This window comes from Orycteropus afer, unplaced genomic scaffold (assembly GCF_000298275.1).
Source record: "Orycteropus afer afer isolate SDZICR_OR568_19922 unplaced genomic scaffold, OryAfe1.0 scaffold00009, whole genome shotgun sequence".
In the NCBI taxonomy this organism is placed as follows: domain Eukaryota; kingdom Metazoa; phylum Chordata; class Mammalia; order Tubulidentata; family Orycteropodidae; genus Orycteropus; species Orycteropus afer.
Genome location: NW_006921596.1, coordinates 20,785,920 through 20,791,557, shown reverse-complemented (window position 1 = coordinate 20,791,557; position 5,638 = coordinate 20,785,920).

Below are 5,638 nucleotides of genomic sequence, written 5' to 3'. Positions count from 1 at the left end.
AAAGTGCCTTCTTTATCTTGGGACACTAGAACAATCATTCAAAAACAAAATGGAAACATGACACTCATTTTTAAAAGGCAAACAGTTCGGCATTATAATGGTCCACTATGTCTCTCAGTCTCTGGTTGCTGCTTGCATCTTTTCAGCTTTATCTCCCACCCCATCCTGGTTTGCAAGTTACCTTCAGTGCCTAAATATGAAACAAAACTCTGCTACTCTCACTTTGGTTTGAAAAATGACTTTGCCAAAATGCCTTCTTTATCTGGATAATTCATCTTCATCTGTGATGAACTGAAATGTGTCCTCTCAAAATCATGTATTGAAGGCCTAACCCCTGTGCCTATGAATGTGATACTGTTTGGAAAGAGAGATTTTCCTTTGTTATGATAATGAGGTCATGCAGGAGTCAGATGGGTCCTAAACCTAATCCTTTCTGAGTGGTGCCTTATAAAAGGGAACACAGACATGCTAAAGCAGTGGTGGTTCAGTGGGAGAATTCCCACCTTCCATGCAGGAGGCCTGGCTTTGATTCCTGGTCAGCGCAGCTCAGGTACAGCTACTGCCCACCTGTCAGTTGTGGTTTATGTGTTGCTATGATGCTGAACAGGAGCTCTGGTGGCGTGGTGGTTACGGCATTTGACTGCTAACCAGAAGGCTGACAGTTCAAACCCACTCCTCGGAAGGAAGACTGGGCAATCTACTTCCGTAGTGATATCACCTCGGAAACCCAAGGAAGGGTCACTATGAGGCACATTCAACTCGACAGCAGTGAGTTTGCTTTGGTTTTGGTTTATGATGCTGAACACATTTCAGTGCAGCTTCCAGACTAGGATAACTAGGAAGAAAAGCCTGGCAAATCTACTTCCAGAAATCAGCCAGTGTAGATCCCACACATTAGAATTGTCTAATCCATGACTGATCATGGGGCAGCACAGGCCAGGAAGTGTTCTGTTCTGTAGGGCATAGTGTCACCAAGAGTTGGAGGCTGACTCAACAGTGGCTAACATGAGCAACGACACAGACACAGAGAGATACACAAACACAGGAGGAAGACAGATATCATGTGAAGGTACATCTACAAGCAGCCAGCAAACTCCAAGAAATGCCTGGGCTACAGAGGCTGAAGAGACAAAGATTTTCCACTAGAGATGACAGAAAGAATGACGGCCTAGTCCTGCTGACACCCTGAATTAGGACGTCCACCCTCCTGAACTGTGAGAAAATAAACTTGGGTTCTTTAAAGTCACGTACGTTGTGGTATTTTTGTTACAATAGCACTAGGTAACTAAGACATCCTCTTTGACTTCCCACCTCAGGAGAAGTCTCAGATAGGAAGCCTTCCCTGTCCTTCCTCAGGACACCAACCCCCCAGGATGAAGTAAATCACCTTTCTTTGTGCCACCATCACACACATGCACCTCTCTATCACTACACATAATGCATCTCATTGTCCTTTCTGCTCATAAGTGTCTTCATAATAGATGTCACCAATAGGTGAAGCTCCTTGAAGGAAGGTGCCATGTTCTAACCCTCTTTCTATAACTTTTGTCTCTAACTCAAAGATTCTATAGATGTTTTGTTTTGCTTTTAAACTGAGTCATGAACTAAAAATTAAATCCATGTAGGCTCTCTATTTTCACAAAAAAGATGAAACATGTGGATAATTCAAACTTTTACCTTCTCCACAAACTATTATTTAGAAGAAACTGAGAAGAGTGTTTTATTTAGACAGAGTTTAAAAAAAAAAGGAAATAGAAATAAAATAGTTATAGAATAAGATGAAACAGCAAAGTTCTGAGCACATAGTAATTACTCATTGTGCCATACTTAGTTTTCTTTCTTTCATTTAGTCAACAGACAAAAGCCACCTATATTGTCTATATCTCCAAACCATCCTAAGCCTTACTGCTTTTACTACATTTTTATTTCTTTTGGATCCTACTCTTCTTTTAATCTTTGTGTGACCACTTCTTCCACTGTTCAGCAGGTGACACTTGTCTTTGAGCAGATGCTTCAAAGGATGGCTTCCTAGTTCAGTTTAGAAAGACATACTAAAACTTTGATAAAGCCTTGAAAATGGACAGAATCTTTTAATGTCTGATCAGACTTTAGTAGTTGACCTATTTAATTAGGTGACCAAAGGGAATTGGGGGCATGTCAAAGCCATAGGCTTGGATGTACCATGGTGAGGTCTGGATTATAGGATCCTTGTGTCTTAAGCCTCCTAACTCTATGGAAAGAGTACAATGCAAATAGTACATGTTCACTAAATGCTTGCAAAATAAGTTAAATGCATTATTGGCTTTTAGTGAAAGAAGACAAGAATCTTGTTGCCAAAGTCCACTCAAATTGAGGGTCATAAAGAATGTAGGTTAAAGGTTAAAAGGGTTAAAAATAAAATAAAATTTTCAAATTTAACACTTTTGTGTCCCAATTGGCCCCTGTCACTCGCATACATCTGGGGACTTCAATGGAAAGCAGCGGTCACATTTGTATTTCCAGTGTAGTGCAGTTGAAGTAAAGTAAACTGCAGACATCCTGGGTGGTTTTGCTTTATTATCTTATCAATCTCCTTCTTCTGTAAGTACCCAGTTATACCCTTGTCCTGGCCAGCCATGACAGAGAAAAGAGAGAGGGACCACTTTAACAAGCAAGGGAAGGATCAAAAGGGAACCTCCTCTGAAATTACTCTAAAATTTAAAAAAAAAAAAGTAAAACAAATAGCACAGATGAAGTTCCTCGTTGGAGGTGGGGAACATCACCAATGTCCACAGTGAAGCTATCAACATTCAGGGGTCTTTAACAGATTGTCTCTACATTTAAGTAATAAAATCAGTAAATGAGTGATAGATGGCTCTGTTGGGTCCTGTTATCCTCTTTTCTCCATAAATACCTACTTTGTTTTTCATTTCATCTGTCAGTACTGTGTGCTTCCCTATATAGCAGTCCATTAAAAAAACAAAAACAAAAACAGAAACTCCTCATAAGTAATACATTTACTTAAAAATTTACTTCTCTTTTCACCTTGATTCTCATTTTGGTTTCATTCAAGCTCTTTGTGTTGTTGTTAATTGCCATCAACATGGCTCCAACTCATAGGACAGTATACAAGGGAATGAAGCACTGACCGGTTCTGTGCCATCCTGACAAGCATTGCCATCCTTGAGCTCATTGTTACAGCCACTACGTCACTGCACCTTGTGAAGGTCTGCCTCTTTTTCACTGACCCTATACTTTGCCAGGGAGCTCTGGTAGCATAGTGGCTAAGGCACTTGACTGCTCACCAGAAGGCTGGTGGTTCAAACCCACCAGCCACTCCTCGGAAGGAAGATGGGGCAATCTACTTCCGTAGTGATACTGCCTCAGAAACCCAAGGAGGGGTCGCTATGAGTCAGGTCTGACTCGACGGCACATAACAACAACAACAACATACTTTGCCAAGCATGATGTCCTTTTCCAAGGACTGGGCCCTCCTAATAACATGTCCAATATATGTGAGGGAAATTCTCACCATGCCCACATCTAAAGAGCATCCTGGCTGTACTTGTTACATCACGTATTTATTTGTTCATTCTGCTGGCAGTCTCCAGTATATTCTATATTCTTCCCCAACATTTTAATTTAGATGCATCAATTCTTCTTTGATCTTCTTTTTTTCATTATCCAGTCTTCACATGCATATATGGTGATTGAAAATACCATGGTTTGGGTCAAGCACACCTTAGTTCTCAAGGTGGCATCTTTGCTTTTTAACACATTAATGAGGTTTTTTGCAGCAGATTTGCCCAATGCAGTATGTCATTTGATTTCTTGACTGCTGCTTCCATGGGTGTTGATTGTGGAACAAAGTAATATGAAATCTTTAACTTCAATCTTTTCTCCATTTATGGTGATGCTGCTTTATGGTCCAGTTGCAGGGTTTTTATTTTCTTTATGTTGAGATGTAATCCATACTGCAGACTGCAGTCTTTAATCTTTATCAGTAAGTGCTTCAAGTCATCTTCACTTTCAACAAGCAAAGTTGTGTCATCTGCGTATCGCAGGTTGTTAATGAGTCTTCCTCCAATCCTGATGCCACAGTCTTCTTCATATAGTCCAGCTTCTCAGATTATTTGTTCAGCATTCAGATCAAATGAGTATGGGGAAAGGATACAACCCTATTGCATTCCCTTTCTGATTTTAAACCATGTAGTTTTCCCTTGTTCTGGTCGAACAACAGCCTCCTGGTCCATGTACAGGTTCCTCACAAGTACAATTAAGGGTCCTGGAATTCCCATTCTTCACAATGTTATACATAATTTTTTATGATCCATGCAATCAAATGCCTTTGTGTAGTCAATAAAACACAAGTCAACATCTTTCTGGTATTCTTTGTTTCCACCCAAGATCAGCAATGATATCCCTCATTTCATGTTCTCTTCTGAATCCAGCTTGCATTTCTGGAAGTTTCCTGTCCATATACTAGCCTCCTAAACCATGAGATAATATATTTCTGTTTGTTAAAGCCATTCACTTGTGGTATTTCTGTTAGAGCAGCACTAGAGAACTAAGACAATCCCTTTCTTTCTTTCCTGTCTTTTTAATAACCTTTTGCTTTCTTCATGTAGGATGCCCTTAATGTCATCCCACAACTCATCTGGTCTTTGGTCATTAGTGTTCAGTGCATCAAAGCTATTTTTTAGATGGTCTCTAAATTCAGGTAAGATGTACTCAAGGTTGCACTCTAGATCTTGTGGACCTGTTTTAATTTTCTTTAGCTTCAACTTGATCTTGCATATAAGCAATTGATGGTCCGTTCTGCAGTCTGCCCTGGCCTTGTTCTGACTGATGATACTGAGCTTCTCCATCTTTTCCTTTCACACACGTTGTCGATTTGATTCCTGCATATTGGTGAAGTGAGCTATCGCAGACATGACATTAGTGATCGTATATACACCATGTATGAGCAAAGACACATGCGTGTGCAAAGGGGGACTTACATATATGCACACACACATACGCACATATACTTTCCCTTTCTTAATCCCTTGATCACTGTTTTCCTATAGGGGACATGCCATTTCAAGGTGAGGTTGGTGCAAATGGTTAACGTGCTAAGCTGCTTACTGAAACGTTTGTGAATCATGTCCATCCAGAGACAGCGGGCAAGAAAGGCCTGGCAATCTGCTTCAAAATAATCAGCCACTGAAAATTCTCGGAAGCACGGTTCTACTCTGACCCCCATGGTAGTGCTATGAATATCTTAGTGCTGGAAACTGCTAAAATGCCCCTAATGCTCCAGTGTATGCATTCTAGGCATCCAACTTGCTCAAAGGAAAAAGCACAGCTTAGATATATGGTATTGTAGATCTTTCTCTCCAAGTCAACTGTTAGATTCACCAATGCCATGAGGGTGATGGTTCTATTTAATAGTCAAAAAAGGGAGACAAGTGCTTCAACAGTTTTCTCTTTCAGCCCTGCCAGCACATTGTCTACTATCTTTTTTCTTTTCTTGGGATTTTCTGTAGCATTAACTTTAGTTTATTAGTAAACAAAGTATATTTATTACCACTAGCCTTATATTATTGAAGTGAATACAGTATGCAGAATTTAAATTTTCATACTTTTGAATGCTTCTGTTCTCCAAAGTTATATATAT